General features: G+C 36.0%; 1 pseudogene; it reads left to right on the forward strand.

Moving 5' to 3' along the window:
• Window positions 1–759: 759 nt before the first annotated feature.
• Window positions 760–15,697, forward strand: LOC118857611 (annotated as a pseudogene).
• The last annotated feature ends 1,986 nt before the right edge of the window (window positions 15,698–17,683 follow it).

A 17,683-nucleotide genomic window follows, 5' to 3' on the forward strand; every position in this document is an offset into this window, starting at 1 on the left:
GTGTGTGCATGAAGACCAAACCACATCCTCCTTCTGAAGTACTAACTATTTCTTTGGGACAGAAACACATAGCAATATCCTATGCTTTCACCTCTAACCAAGAAGAGAGTTCTTGGAACATAAGTTTTTAGCCCCAGTCATGGAAAGGAAATTAAGGAACTTCTCAGGATCATTGTAGGTGATGATTGCTAGTTAAGTAACATTAACAGAATTGATAAAAGTAATGAGAGATAGATTATTCAGAAATTGTTTGCTTCATATTCCTACCTCTAAGCTGCATTACGAATAAATTAAACCGTAGGCTATCAGAAGTGAAATGATGTTTAAAGATTATCCACCAGTACCTCTATGTTTATATAAGGAAAATTAAGATAATCAAGCAACCTGTCCAAGGTAAGAAACCAATAGGTTTCACAATTATTCTCACATAAAAATGTCAAAAAACATTTTGGCATTCCCCCTCAAATGTGCTTTCATTGTTTCTTTCTCTAAGAAAAATGCAATTTACAATCATTAATTTTAAACCTCCACATCTTCTTTCTGAAATAGCAATAATATTATTTTAAAGGAATTTCTTTTGGTCATCTTGTTTGCTTTATTTTTTATAAGACCCATTTCCCAAAATTCTATGACTCCAAAACAGAACAATTTACAATCAGTCTGGATTTCTATTTTGTTTTCATTTTCACTCACTTTTTGGCTGAAAATAGGAAATAAATCTTTTATATTGGTCATTCATTTCTAATGATTCATGTAAACATGAAGGATTATACTGGAAGGAACAAACAGGAAGGGAAAACTAGGAAGTTTTCAAATCAAACAGTTCTAGATTTGAGAAAACTACTGGTGATGATCTTTGCAAAATCAAGAAGATTAGCAGATGGGCTAAATGACAGTAAATATACTAAAATCCTTTCAAAGGATAAAAGACTAAGTTAGTTAAGCTGTAAACCAGTGAGATTGGATTTGGGATTGAGCAAGATTCTGGGGTGGTTTGTGAGCATTTAAAAAAGGAAGTGGTGATCATTGAATGCCCTGATGTTTTTATTTAAAAACAGGGTATTGTACACTAAAGTAGGTTTTTAAAAATAGTATGAATAGATGAAAATGTCACTGATGCAGTTTACCTGCCTTTTGAAAAGTGCTTTAAGGATATCTTGCTTTACAACACAAAGAGAAATGGGGTAAAATGGTGATGTTAAACAGAAGTAGAAATGGATGACTGCTAGTTGCATATTGACTTCAAAAATCGCCAATTAGCATTATCTGTTTTGTATTATATTTTCTTTTATTTTTGTTGAACATTCCCCATTTATACTTTAATTTGTTTCAGGTTGCACAAAGGATTTTTACAGGCCACTTGTGCAGTCAGAGATAGAAGATTATAGTGATCAGGTGAATTAAGAATTTCTTAAATGACTAGACCCCTTACAAAATGTATAACAAATTGACCTTAACCTGTAATAATATTTCTAGTAAAATGCCCCAGTGAAAGGTAAAGACGTCACCTAATTCATTGCTTCATAAATTTCTAGATGACAAAAAAGCTGGGAGAGATATCATACACATTAGGTGACAGACTAAAGATCCAAGATTTCAATAAGCTAGAATTTTAGGTTGACCAACCAACAAATTAAACACCTAACTAGCATGTTCCTAATATTACTGTAGGAATAGAGAGATCAATGTAAAACAGTCCTTGAACACAAAGCTCTTATAATCTAGCAAGCAGATGTGTGCCTATATGCCTACACACACACACACACACACACACACACACACACACACCCTACTAATTTTGTAGTTAGTTAAACTAATTAGTTTAGTTAAACTTTGTAGTTTAAGGGAAGGGGATAGTGCCTTCATGTATAATGTAGTATTTGAGTTGACTCTTAAAAATAACTAGGAATTTAGATATGGTCAATAACCAGTGAGTGCAAAGGTACAAAGACAGAAGATGAGAGTGTGATCTATGGGAAACACTATAAAGGCCATTTTGTCTGTACTGTAATGTTTCTGAAAGAGAGAAATGTATGTGTCTGCGTGCGTGTGTGTGTGTGTGAAGCCCAAAAGCATAAGTTTATACAAGGTTGTGAAGGGATCTAAATGGTAGAGTTTTATTTGATTTGTAACAGGGAATTATTGGAATTTGTTCAGTAGGGTAATGGCATGTTTGGAAGTACGTTAGGAAATTTATTTTGGAAGCCTTGTGAAAAATGTACTGAAGTGGGGAAAAGTGAAAATTATTTATTTATTACTGATGTGCTTGTTCATTTGATTCTCTATCTACCAATCATATAGGAATGGTTTGATTTTTGGCAGACCTGCCTAGGATTGCCCAAAACTCCTCATGACTCTAACAGTGCTGACTAGTGCCTGTTGCATAAATTATAAGCTTCTAGATTAAAAATAAAATTAAATCAGGGAAAAGGAAAAGTGTGTTTCATTTTTTTAAATTGATATTATAATTTTAAGGTGGATCATGAATGGCTAGACTACAATTTGTGTAAGAAGATCTTGAGGTTTTTGGCACAGTAGCCCCCAAATCTAGGTTGTTGTGTTTGTTTGCTTGTTTTTATTTTCTTGTTGATATGTTTTTTTAATTACTATGTACTAACAGAGAATTAAAACCTAGGTGACATCCCTGTTCTACTATTCCTATGTTGTTCTCATTCCTGGGATTGTTATTTTGGTCCATGTGGGAATGGGTACATTCTTTATGACAATTATTTTTTCATACCACAAAAACATAGTTGCTGCCTTACCTCAAATGATGGTGCTACATCTGGGTAGCAGAATACTTACTGAAAATGAGATAGACTCTCCATTTCATGTAAGAAAAGGCTATTCAATTTATCTTTAGCATCATCATCATCATTAGCCTTATCATCATCATCATCACCATTATTATTGCTGTTTTTGTTATTATTGGAGATTTATTTTTAATATCTATTTTCCCTGGTACAATTTATGTTACAATTATAGTATATTAAAAATCCTGTTCTTTTCATAAGATTCCCCTGATGACCACCCTAACATCATCAATAGAGCTTAAATACCAAAAATTTCTGTACAAGCCCCCACCAAAAATCAATTTGATTTGTCACAGTGATGTGTATCTTAATGTTATATGTCAGACATCTAGAAACTTCAACCCGTTGTATGCTAAGAAATAGCATTTTAGTCCTCATCTGGTTTGATTGTTGAAAAGTGTTTCCAAAGATAGATCCTTATTTGAGCTATCTCTCCCTCTCACACCCCCACTAATAAGCACACAAAGACATATAAATAGATACAGACTCAGATTTGACAAGCAACTGAACACCCCAACAAAATTGTAGTTGCCAATAGCTATAGGTAACAGACATGGAAATGAGTGGGTGACCACTCAAGAATGAAAGACTAGAGTGATTCACTATTGGGTAATGGGAGAAATGCAATCAGTGTTTCTTTATTTTACATGCTTCAGACAAGAAAACCCTGTAACCCTGAGGACCCCTGTGAACCAAAGGGTCTGAAATATTAATGAGTTGCCATCATGATAAAGTGTTAGGATTCATTGAAGTGAGAAGAGCAATAGAAAGCTTACTAGAGAGGTAAATTAATTGTCTGATGAGCATGGCTAATACAACAGAAGATCCATATCCCCAAGTTAAGCTAAACCTAAAGTTGACAAGGCACATCAGGCCCCCCAGGGACAAGTTTAGACTAAGGATAAGCAATCAACATACCTCTAAGACAGGACAGTCAATCACAGCTAACAGTGAAGTAAACATGCTGAGCAAAATGCTTTGTTAAATTTAAAGCTATTTCACAAGCTCATGTGTTACATGGCCAATGTACAAGGCCATGTGTTGCATGGCCAATGGAAACTTCTTTTGTTAAGGGAAGTAAACGACTGAAAGGGACTAAAAAGCCAATCACAATCATAATCATATTATTCATTATTGTTACAAGTAAATAACAATAATTCTATTCCCTTTTTCTATGTTGAGAAACAAGTCTGCATAGTCATTAGTTAAAAGAATTGTAACTTACTACAGGAAGACAAAGTTCTTGAATCATTCCCATTTGATCTTTCTATAAGGGACTTCATGGAGAGTTTAGGGGAATGGTGCAGTACAGAAAAAGATAAGTTATCTGTTATCTCTCACTTATGTACTTATGAGGTTCCATGAATTGATAGAAATTCAAGGGTATTTCTAATTCAAGTTTTTTTCTAGTGACTGTGACCCTGGGAAAATTCTATCTGACTATATCTATATCCATATACACAAACATGCACAAAGTAGAGAATTAAAATACTTTTCTGTATACATTCAATCAAACAAATAATTTCCCTTGAGTTCTCAAAGTACCTGATAACACTTTTTCCCCACTTTATTTGTGTGCAGATACATTGCTCAAAATTTTTGTGCCTAGATCCTCCCCCCTCTTTTTTTTTAAATAAGGTGATACTATTTGTAAACTATTTCAGAGAAGGGACAGGAAGATTTTAGGATAAATAATTGTAGTATACTTTTTAAAAAATTTTTGTCTTAAAGAAAGATAATTAAATACTTTTTGCCTAAGACTCAAGGAGAAAATAAAAAATCTAACTTGAAAGAAACTGCATTTCAGGATATATACAGTTAAATTCTCTGGTTTCCTGATCAGAGAACAAGCTAGACTATACACATTCTCAAAAGGCAAAGTTACCACAACTGTTTAGATTAGTGATCTATATTTTCATAGTCTTTCATGAAGATGATGATGAATCACCAGTCCTTTCCAAAATAATGGGAGATTGATACCAATCATGGAGCCTCAGATGTATGTCTCTAAGATGAAATCTATATAACATGTTATCACCACCCAGGTCCTATCTTGGATATCCTGAGTGTTGGGCAATATAGGTTCAGACCTTGGATGACACAAGAGGCCTGGAATGAGAGAAACAATCTTCCCCAACTTTTCCTTGAATTCTTTCCACAAAAGTATTGCTGAAAAGGTACCAATCAATACCACCAAGAAACAAAAGGAGTGAAAATGCTAGAGACCTCCATAGCTCAGCTACTATAAGCTTCTTAGAGATGTATCTCAACTACTTCCACATTTTCCCAAATACTAAATTATAACTCACCAAAAGTTTGAGTAGTCTAACTATAGTACAACAGAATTGAAGGCAATGAAGTTTAGATACATGCTTTTGTCCCATAGGACATGCATACAGCTTCTAATGATCATTGCTGGTACAAAGCCTCAGCTAAGCCTCTCTACACTGAGTTCTTTACTTACAGTTTTATGCTCATCTTTTGTATCCAATCTGTCTTCTCCACTGCCATGCTTGTTATTAATAAACATGTTACAATATTTACTATTTGGAGAATCTTTGAAGTCAACAACATTTTTAATGTGGGATTTATGTGCCATGAGAATACAGTGCCAAAAATTAACTTAAATCTGGAAAATAGGCAGATCAGAGAATATTTGTCCCCTTTCACAGAAATGATTTTTGCCTAGAATAAATCCACTACTATATTATTATTACATAAAAGATAATCCCATTCATATGTAGACCATTTAGAGTGGCACTATAGTTACAACTTAAGAATCATTCCAAAGTGCCCAATTAACCATACATTTATTATCTCTCAGGAGGATCTATGGAAAAAAGACAAAATTTTCACAGAGTAAGATGATATACATGGCTTCCTATCTGCAGTAGTAGAACAAGCACCCATATCAGTTTGACTAAGGATACATTCAAACATCAAAATACCTCATTGAACAATAACCAAAAAAAAAAACCCAAACAACTGACCTGGAAAATAGATCCAGGAGAGACAATATAGGACCCAGATAGCATCTTTCAAGAAATTATCAAGGAAAACTGTCCTGATGTCTTAGAACCAGAAGGCAAGATAAGCAGTGAAAGAATCCACTTATCACCTCAAGAAAAAAGATCACAAAATAAAAATTCCAAGGAATATAATGGCCAAATTTCAGAACCATCAGATCAAGGAAAAATGCCACAAACAGCCAGAAAGAAACAAAACATCTGGCAGTCACAATCAGAATTACATAGGACATGGCAGCTGCAACATTAAATGATCAAAGGTCATGGAACATGATATTCTGGAAGGCAAAGAAGCTAGGACTACACTCAAGAATCACTTACCCAAAACAAAAATAAGCATACTACATCAAGAGGAAAAAATGGTCATTCAATTAAATAGAATGATTTCAAGTTTTCATAAAAAGAACACCAGAACTAAACCAAAATTTTGAACTCCAATATCAAGACCCAAAAGAAGCATAAACAGGTACAAAGGGAAAAGAAAACATAAGGGATCTGATAGAGCTAAACTATTTACATCCCAACCTGGGAAGATGATACTTGTAATTCTTAAAAATTGTATTATGAATAGTATAACTAAAAGGAATATACATAGAAAGAGAGTACAGGTATAAGGTGAATTTGAGGGAAAGACAAAAAAAATTAAGGGATGAGGAAGAGGAGTACAGTGGGTACAGAAGGAAGGGAGAAGTATAAGCAGATAAATTATTTCACATGAAGAGGTGCAAAAGACCTATTGCAGATGGAAGGGTGGACAACAAGCATCATTTGAACCTTATTCTCCTCAATATTGCCTCAAAGAGTAAATCATATACACAGTTAGCTGAATATAAAAATCTGTCTTATCTGACAGACAAGTAGGAGGAGAGAAGGTCAAGTAAAGGGAGAGGGGGTGCAGACTGGCAAAAGGGAGTGCAGATCAGAGGAGATAGTAAACAGAAGCAAAACAGTGGTGAGAAGGGAAAGGATGACATGAAAGAGAGAAAAAACAGGAGGAAGAATAAGATGGATGGAAGTACACAGATAGTAATCATATCTGCAGAAGGACACAGTGAATCATAAACTAAAATATGTTGTTTGCAAGAAACAAGCTTGAAGCTCAGAGACACACACAGAGTAAAGATAAAGGACTGGAGCACAATCTATTATGCTTCAGCTGAAGTAAAAAAAAAAGAAAGAAATGATAAGCAGGATGCTCTCAGAAAAACATGGAAAGACTTACATGAATTGATGCAAAGTGAAATGAGTAGAACCAGGAGAACATTGTGTATTATAACAGCAATATTGTATGATCATCTGTTATGAATACCTTAGCTATTCTCAGCAATGTAATGATCCAAGACAATTCTGTAAACTTATGATGAAAGATGCTGTCCATCTCCAGAGAAAGAACTGGTGAAACCTGGATGCAGATCAAAGATACTTTTTCTTTAGTTTATTTTTCTTGTTTTTTTGTCTGTTTTTGTTTTCACAGAATGACTTATATGGAAATGTGTTTTGCATGACTACACATCTATAACCTATGTCAAATTGCTTGCCTTCTTAAAGGAGGGGAGAGGGAAACAGAGAATTTGGAACTCAACATTTGAAAAAAAAGAATGTTAAAATTGTTTTCACACGTATCTGTTTTATAATATCTTGATTTCTCATCAAGTCACTAGCTTCCACTTGCTCCAATCTCATTTTTAAGGTAGTATTTTCTTCAGTGGTCTTTTGGACCTCCTTTTCCATTTGGCTAATTCTGCCTTTCAAGGCATACTTCTCCTCATTGGGTTTTTGGAGCTCTTTCGCCATTTGAGTTAGTCTATTTTTTAAAGTGTTGTTTTCTTCAATTTTCTTTCAGTATTTTTTTGGGTTTCCTTTAGCAAGTCATTGACTTGTTTTTCATGGTTTTCTTGCATCATTCTCATTTCTCATCTCAATTTTTCCTCTACTTCTCTAACTTGCTTTTCCAACTTCTTTTTGAGCGCTTCCATGGTCTGAGACCAGTTCATGTTTTTCTTGGAGTCTTTTGATGTAGGCTCTTGGACTTTGTTGACTTCTTTAGGCTGTATGTTTTGGTCTTCTTTGTCACCAAAGAAAGATTCCAAAGTCTGAGACTGAATTTGGGTGTGTTTTCGCTGCCTGGCCATGTTCCCAGCCAACTTACTTGACCCTTGAGTTTTTTGTCAGGGTATGACCACTTGTAGAGCAAAGAGCACTTTGTTCCAAGCTTGAGGGGATGTGCTGTTGATTTCAAAGCTATTTCTATACAGCCAGCTCTGCCACCCCAGCACTCCTCCTTCCTCAAGAACCACCAACCCGGACCTGATGCAAATCTTCAGCAGGCTCTGCACTCCTGCTCTGATCCGCCATTTAATTCCTCCCACCACGTGGGCCTGGGGCCGGAAGTAACTGCAGCTGTAGTTCTGTAGCTGCACCTCCCCCGCTGCCCCTGGGGCAGTGGCCGAACCGGGAACTCTGTCCCCCGCTGCTTTTACCACTAATCTTCTCTGTTGTCTTTGGTGTTTGTGGGTTGAGAAGTCTGGTAACTGCCACAGCTCACCGATTCAGGGTGCTAGGGCCTGTCCTGCCCGGCTCCTGGTCTGGTTGGTGCTGCTGCCTCCCACGCTGAGTTCTTCTCCCCTCCACTCCGTGCGCCATAGACCTCATCCAGTGACCATCCTGGCTGTCCTGGGGTGGATCCCTGCTTCCCTCTGCTATTTTGTGGGTTCTGCAGTTCTAGAATTTGTTCAGAGCCATTTTTTATAGGTTTTTGGAGGGACCTGGTGGGGAGCTCACACAAGTCCCTGCTTTCCAGCAGCCATTTTGGCTCCACCCCCGGAAGTCTAGAGTCAGGTTTTGAAGAGCTTTAAACAAAGCCAAACAAAAATGAAAATGTGAAGAATTTGTATTTTATGCTAGAGGCATTTGAATACCCCTGGGATTCCTTGAACAGCAAAATGATATGATCAGACAAATGCTTGCTAATCCTTGATTAATATCTCTCTTCACTCATAGCCCATCTCTAGCCCCATGTCCAACTCAACCTGCAGGGCTTAAAACAGGAAGTTGCATGGAGGAATGAGGGTAGTGAGGCAAAATCTGAAGTGAATAGTGGGGTTGAGGACTGAGGAAGTCATAGTGTTAGCAATATAGGCAGTCCAGGCACTCTTGCTTAAATAATGTATCTTAAGCCAGTTATGTTGCTTCTGATTTACGCTCTGAGGAGGGTCTTTGTCATCGACTCACTCTATTTTCTTCCTGTCTTTATTTTCTACCTGTGTGTCCCTTGCAGGAGATTACACCACTGGAGACAGAGATCCACGTAATTAAGAGTAAAGTTGACCTAGTTTAATATATTTCTGCAAAGCCATGCTTAACATAAATGGATATTATATATATTGAGATAAAAGTGAGAAGATGAGGAGTGAAAGAACACAAAACTTCTTGGCTTAGATCTAATGATTTTAGTACCTTGGTCACTGACAAACATGCAAGACTTTAACCTTTGTTATGAACTATTTCTGGAACCATATGGGGAAAAGATGGACAGAAAGAAAAAAAGTAGATTTGCTTAGCTAGAGAGATATAAATATATTACTCACACCTATTGGGGGAAAAAAAAACTATGGGAATGCCTAGAAGGAATTGAGAGGGGAAATGCAACACCACAATATGGATGAAAACAAGAAACAGAGAATCATTTTAGAAAAGAAAGTCTTCTGAGAGACTGAGGTTGTATTCAGTAGAGTGTAATTGAAAATGGACTTCCTGTGCTGTGTAAACTATTAATAAATTGCCTAAAGTCTTACTTAAAAGAGGCTTAATATTTAATCAGAGGAAATTAGAGTGTATTTAAAACCACTAATAAGAAATCAAGGAAAGAGTTGAGTAGTGAGGAACCTATTAAGCATTAAATTATAGAAATATCCATATATTAGCTAAATAGAAGGCTCTGTTCTCCAACTGAGTATTCAAAGATTTATCAAAAGTCACTTTAAGCTGTTTTGTGAGACAGGTTAACAAAGGGGATCTCACCTGCAAAAGTAGTCTCACTAAAGATTTAAGACTAGGCCTCTCAATTAAAATTTATTTTTTTATGATTTTCTTTCTTTCATAAATTTTCTTTTTCCTCCTGCACTCCTACCTTTCTTGGTCAGCCCCCCAAAAGCTTTTTGCAGGTCACATGGATGCTGAAAGACTGAGTGCATTTGAGTATTGACATGATGAGACCTGCTCATTAGTAAGATTACCTTGGCAGCTGTGACTCAGAAACACTGGAGAGGAGAAAGACTAAAGATGGGGAAACCAGTAAGGAGGCTATTATAATAATATTAGTGAAAGCATAATGAGGGTCTAGATTAGGATATTGACAGTGGAACTGGAAATAAATGGTAGCTAAAGAAATGATCAGACCCAATGCATTTGGAATCAAGAAGATGAGCTCAAATCCAGTATGACAGTTACTAGCAGTGTGTTCCTGGTCAAGTCACTTCTGTTTGTCTCAGTTTCTTTAATTTAAAATAAGGATAATAATAACTAAGTCCTAGGGCTATTGTGAGTATAAAAGAAAATAATATCTTTAAAGTGCTTTGCAAACCTTAAGGTAATATATTGCTGCTACTTATTTTTTTTTTGGAAGGGGGAGGTGAGGCAATTGGGGTTAAGCGACTTATGCAAGGTCACCCAGCTAATGAGTGTCAAGTGTCTGAGGCTAGATTTGAACCCAGGTCCTCCTGACTCCAGGGCCCATGCTCTATTCACTGCACCACCTAGCTGCCCCTACTGCTACTTATAATTATTATAATAATCTGGAGAAGGAAATGGCAGGCCACTCTAGTATCTTTGCCAAGAAAACTCAAAATGGGTTCATAAAGAGTCAGATATTATTGAAATGACTGAACAGTAACAGCAACCATCACTACCACCAACTACTACTACTATTACTACTGCTAGAACTACTACTATCACCACCACAACCACCACCACCACCACCACCACAGATAGCTGCAGAAGATTTTGAAGAAAAAAATTTCAAAAGGACTTGGTAATGATTGGATATGGGTGGAATTTCAAATGTGACTTCAAAAGGCATAAGCCTAGATGAATTGTAAAATGATCATATTACAAATACAAAAGTAGGGAGGTAAGAAATTAGGAATGATGGTTAAGTAAGAAGTATCAAGAAGAAAGGGTAACATAGTTCAAAGAGGATAGTGACTGAGAAAAGACCATTGGATTGAAAGTACTTAGGTAATTCTTGGCTTTTGTTGTTGTTACTCCATCATTTCTGACTCTTTGTGACCCTATTTGGGATTTTCTTGGCAAAGATGCTACAATGGTTTGCCATTTTCTTCAGATCATTTTACAGATGAAGAAACAAAGCAAACAAGGTTAAGTGACTTGCCCAGGGTCACACAGTCTGAGGCTAGATTTGAACTCAGGAAGATGAATCTTCCTGACTGACTCCAAACCCACACTCTATCCACTGTGCCACTGAGCTACCCTAATTATCTGCTCTAAGAGAGAATTAAGCAGAATGATGGAAATAGAAACCAGATGATAAGAAACTATAGAATAAATGAGTGGATGGTAAGGATGTAGAGATAGCAAATACACACTCTTCTTTCCCCTAGTAGTTTTATTGTAAAGTAGAGGAGGTAGATGAGAAGATGAACTGAAAAGTAAAAAGTTAGCACAGTAAGAAAAAAGTCTTTTTTTTAAGGTTAGAAGACCTGAGCATACCTGTAAGCAGCTGGAAAGGACCTTGAAGTTAGAACACAAAATAAGAATGAGTTATGGAGTAAAATGCCTTTGAGGTACAGAAGTAAAGAGCCCTTAGCCTTGATAAGTAGGAGGCCCATTTTGTCCTCACGAACCTGAGGACATGAATTGATGATGTGTAAGAATGTTGATTTAAAGAAATATAGGAGGAAAAGAACTAAGGATCTCCATCTAATGACCTTAATGTTCTAAGTAATATAATAGGTAAGGTCATTTTCTGAGAGACAAAGGATGGACTAGGGACCTTGAGAAGAGAGATTTGAAGAGTTGCTGGATAGCTAAAAGGATTTGTCAAATCACAAATACAAAGAATCTTCATTCCAATAGTTCTGAGGAACTCTCTCCACTAACACAGATTTCTACTCTCCCAATTCTCTGTGACTGATTAGGGAAAAAGAGTTTAAGTGACGTTTCCATTGTCTCACAGCAGTAAATGTCAAATGTAGCATGTGAACCCAGGTCTAAAAAACACCAAACTCTCCACTCTATTTACAACACTGAACTGCCTTTTTAACAAAATATATCCCAAGCACCACATACCAAAAATACTGTAAAGGCCCAGTTACTAATGCCATAGGAATAATAATGAAATTCTATTGCGTACTAAGTGATTACTTAATTATTCCTGCATTAACAGTTTTACTTAACACACAATGATCCAAAATATCTTGTATAAGAAAAATGTAGCCTGGGTTTAGGAAATGTTAAGAAGAAAGTCAAAAAATTCTTATATTTGACTTCTTCCCACCATTTTAGCCACCCTAATTTAGACAGATTTTGTATTCCCCTCAGTTCAAATCATGTCCAAGTGGCAATAATAAAGTTATTTTGGCTTCAGCACGAACAAATCATGACAGATGAAACTTCATTTATTTTGTTTGTTTTGTGTTATTTTTGATAAGACTATAAGATTGGAAGATCAGGGAAGTTCTAAAAGCATGTTATGCTTAGATTCAGCAAAATTTTAACTGAGTTTCTCGTGCTATTCATGAGGATAAAAGGACAGATGTTAGCTAGGTAATAAAACAGTTTATTGGATATGAGATTGGTTGAATGGCCAAAGAAAGGCATTATTAATGGGTACATAGTAACTTGGAGGAAGGCCACTAGGGAATAGCCTAAGGATCTCTATCCCTGTTCTTTATCCTAAGTGTCTTGGATGAAGGTTTAGCTACCATACTTATCAAGTTTGCAGATGACATAAAAATGAAGGATAGTTAATGTACTATATAACAATCAGTATACCAATGCTTTTCAACTGCCTAGAAGAACAAAACCCAAGATGAAATATGATATGGATAAATGTAAAAGCCATGTAAAAAGGATCGCAGAAACAGAATTGGAAATGATTTCAAGGACAATTCTGTCCACCATCTACCTTGAATATTAACCCCGTCTAAAAAACACCTAACAAGTAATCGTCTGGGCTTTTTTGCTTAAAGACTTCCACAGAGGGAGACTAGTAACCTCCCAAGCTAGCACATCCTCCATGGTTAGCTCGTGTTTGCAGCTTTCCTTTCCAGAATAACTGGCCCTTTGCCTCGCTCCCATGTTCAGAATTTAGGCTTTTACCCAACACTATAGGTACACCTAGAATCTAAGTTTCGGACTCTTCTAGTTTTTTCAGGTATTTTGCCATTTGAACCCATAGCATTTCCTCCACCTCAGACTAATGCATGTCCAACTAATGTAATTTCCAAGAAAAAAAGTATAGCCTAAATCACCAAATGTTACTGTAGGGGGAAGGGATAATAAATGAATAAGATGGATAAGGAATAGTTGGGATAAAAGCAAGCAGCACACTGAATAAATTCACACCTTCACCCTTCCAATAATTACACTATGTCTAGCAATGCAGACAAAACTCAAGTCTGGAATGAAGCATATTGTTTGGATCATGAGATATGCAGAGCTTTCTCAGTGCAAAAACTATAAATTGTATTGCTGGTGGTCACTGAAAAGCATCTCATTCAGGCCTCTTCTAGGTGAGGACTCATCCATTTAACTCACATAGAATAATAGAGTTAAAACTCCATTTTGCCTTCTTTGTTTTTTCCATGCCTGATGTTCTCTGGGGCTAAATGGTGGTCTTTCATTTCCTAGTCATTTAATGTAGTTTTCAGTGCACTGAAGTTCAGTTTAAACTAAAATCCTGATGTATTTTACATGCTGTGTTAATATCTGGGAGCAGTTTGGGGACTGTGTCAAACTGATTTACCTCAGAAGTCAAGGATAACCATATTTTAAATGATGTCTCCCCTTCTTAGCAAAACCATGACCTCTCTAAACTTTTGCAATTATAAAGTACATTTGTGAATTCTTTTTGGAAAAAGTCATATACATATGCATGTATATGCTGAGACCCTGCAGGGATTTTGAACTGGGTTTGAACCTTTTACTTGTGGTACATAATACTTCAAAAGATGTAAGGAAGGACAAGAAAAGAGACGTAATGTTGATCCATAGAATATTTAACAATATAGGAATATGAAACATGGAATCTCATGGTCAGATGGAGCTCAGAAGTGATCTAGTCTCACACCTACCTGAACAAAGATGACCCAACAAAATCGTCATCTAGTCTTCCTTTCATGGTTGATTCTCTACCTAGTGAGACAGGTTCAGTTTCGGATAATTCTATTTGTATTAAATTTCCATTCTCCCACCTCTTCTTCCATATAGAAGGCTTAAATCTGTCTCATTCTAACTTTCACCAATTCACTCCTATTTCTACCCTTCTGGGATCAAAAAGAAAAGATATGAATCTCTATTCCATATGATGACCATGTTAATACTTTGAGACAGATACCAGGCCATTCCTTCATCTTCTCTATCTACATCACCAGTTCCTTGCTCTGATCTTCATATGACACAATCTCAATGGCCTTATTTTTAAACTAGTTGTTCTCCTGTGGATGCTATTCAGCTTGTCAACATTCTTCCTAAAAATTGGCACCCAAAACTGAAAGCAAAATTCCAGTTGGGTTCTGATTAGGATGGAGTACAGGGAGATTATCATTTCTCTCATCTTGAATGTTATGTTTCTCTTATGCCAAGTTTATGTTTTGTCTTCCATATTATTCTCCTTACTCATATTGAGTTTATAGGTCACTCACACAGAGACACACAGAAACACCTATTTTTTTTTTCCTTCAAACTATTTCATGACCATCACTAACTCTTCTTGTACTTACAAAGTTTATTTTTTGAACCCAGGTAGGACTTGACATTTAAGGAAAAGGACTTATCTTGATCATCTGAGACTTTGTGCCTTGTATCACATGATTAAAAAGAGATGAAATCCGAACACTACTCATCTAACAAATTCAGATGCCTTTCCACTGTGCCATACCACTGTACAATTATTTATGGTATATACAACCAAAGATATAATTCCTGCCATCAATGAACTCAAAATGTAAGCTGTAGCACCAGGCTGGATCTTGGGCTTTAAAGTCAGGGATGTGTAGACCTCTGGCCTGGTTACTCCCAAAAGAACTGTTTTATCGGTAGGTGCAAGAAAAATTAAAGACAATGCTGCAGAGTGGCACAATTTATTATTGAAATGGGAGACTCAACAATATGGTGTTTTCTGTTACAAACAAAATAGGAAACATCAAAATCAGTGCACTTACTGAAGACAAGGTAGAACTAGAATGCAACAGCATTGCTTCTGGTTTTCATTCTCAAAAGGTACTTCCAGAATATATTGAGGAACTTGAGATGTTGTGCAAGGAACTTCATGACACCTTGGAAAACTTGGCTAAGGTACAGGTGAAAATGGAAAAGTTAACATCAACCACTAAAGGAATTTGTACCCTAGAAAACTACCATCGTGGAAATGGAAATTATCAAATACCCCGTTTTCATACCTGACCTACTACCTACTTCTATGAAGTTTCCCATAAGCTTTCAGAAATATACAAGAAGGAAATACTCCTCAAACACATCATTGTTGAACAGCTCTCCCCTGCTATGAATCAGTATCTCATTTGAAGCTTCTTATCTATGCGGTTGTACTAGCCCTATCTTGAGAACAGCAGGCTTGATGTGGAAAGCATGCTACTTGAAACTGGATATCGAGCATTATAATTTTTCCAAAACCATTTTGTTTTTAAGTCCAAACACCCAAAACCAGAATTAACTTTTCTTTCTAGGTCTTATATATAGGCCCATTGTTGCCTCATACATTTCCTTCCAGGGTCACAGCTCTACTTCTTTTCTCGCTTGCAGAATGAGTTGCTTTGACTCCACCTTGTGTATCTTTTAACACCACTCTGGTATCAACTTTTAAAGTTGTTGTTGTGATCCATTCAGTACCTCCTGTTAAAACCATGACCCTCCTTATTTGACAAAAATTACTAGGAAGACTGATCAATGTTTGGCAGAAAATGTTTAGATAAGCATTTATTTCCACAATAAGTTCCAAATGGATTCTCAGCCTACTCTTTAAAAAAAAAATAACACTCACACAGTAAGGCGAGATAAGGAAAATGAAAGGAGGTGCCTTTCATGATTATAAATAGGAGAATTCTAAACCAAAGGATAGAAGTATAAAATTAAAATGCATGTGTACGAACAAAACCAAGAGAAACTAGGTTGGGAAAAATAGTTTAATCAAATAACGGAATAAAATCTGCTGTAGGAAAATAATACAAAAATATGAGACTAAGAGCCATTTCCTAGCTAAGTGTTCAGAAGATATGAATAAATGACTTCAGAATTAAGAAATGCAATTAACAAACAAAATATTACAGGAAATCACTAAGAGAAATGAACATTTAACAGTACTGGTTTCACCTCACACTAAATTGGCAAACATGGGGAAAAAAAAACCAGCAATGCTGCTTTAAGACAGGAGCTCTTAATACATGTTGGTGGGTGGTAGAGCTTTGCACTGGTCCAACCATTACAACAGTTTGGAACTTTTTAGAAAAGTCACTAAACTATTTGGACCCTTTGACCCAGCTGTCTGTCTACTACAATACATGTAACAAAATGAGATCAAAGAGGGATTAAGGTGAGGAAGAGCCCTATTGTTCTAATAGCACTTTTTGTGGAAGAAACAAGAAATTTGAGATCCTCAGAGAAACAAGGGAAGATTTGTACGAACTTATGTAGAGTGAAGAAAACAGAATCAAGAGACATGTTTTATGGAAAGAAAAATACTAAAAAAATTCAGGTTAAGGTAAATAACTAGTATTAATCAGAAGACTGATGAAACATTTTTTTTGTTTTTTTTTCTCGGTTGATCGGGTTTTTAGGGTATGGAAGAGTGTGTCAAGAGTGTGTCAGTTTCACTTGCTTAACTGTTTTTGTTACAAAGGGGAGTGGGGGAAGAGATAAATGTATAAGTGCTATTTTTTTAAAAAGCAATAAATTAAAAAAAAAAGTAAGTTACATACCTGAATGGGAAGAACAGTTATTAAGCATTTGGACTACACAAGGCACTTTGGTGAAATGAACATAACCTAACAGTAGGTATTCTTAATCTTTTTAGTGTTATGGACCCTTTTTCCAAGTCATTGTTTTTCAAATTCATAAAATACATAGTAATGCAAAGAAAATCAATTATATTGAAATAGCTTTTTCTTTTAAAAAATCATTCATGTACCTCATGTTAAGTTTAACCATTGACCATTTTATGATTTTCCTTTATATAGAACAGCCTTGAGTAAGATGATCTCCTGAAGAACTGGAAGTAAGTTACAAATATTCCATCAAACTGCCTTATCATGGTACAGAAGTGGTTTTAAGTCCTCAAAGTATAAGCCAGCAGAGTTCAAATCATGGCAGGTCCCTCCAGAGTGCATTACATCTCTCAATAGTATGTTTGCAGTTTGTGTTCTACTCATTTCTGAATAAACTTTCTTCTTCTCTTCTTTAGAATCTTTTTTTAAGTCTCAGTTTATGTGCTATACATGCTATGAAAAGCTGTTCACCTGTTATTTTCCTCCCAAAATCATCATCTATTTATTTACATGTTTAATGTATCCTATCTCCCTTGTAGAATGTAAGTTCCTTGAGGCATTGAGGGCATGGCCTGTGTCGAATTTTTCTCTTTAAATTCCCAGTGCC

The sequence above is a fragment of the Trichosurus vulpecula genome, chromosome 7 (assembly GCF_011100635.1).
Source record: "Trichosurus vulpecula isolate mTriVul1 chromosome 7, mTriVul1.pri, whole genome shotgun sequence".
Classification (NCBI taxonomy): Eukaryota; Metazoa; Chordata; class Mammalia; order Diprotodontia; family Phalangeridae; genus Trichosurus; species Trichosurus vulpecula.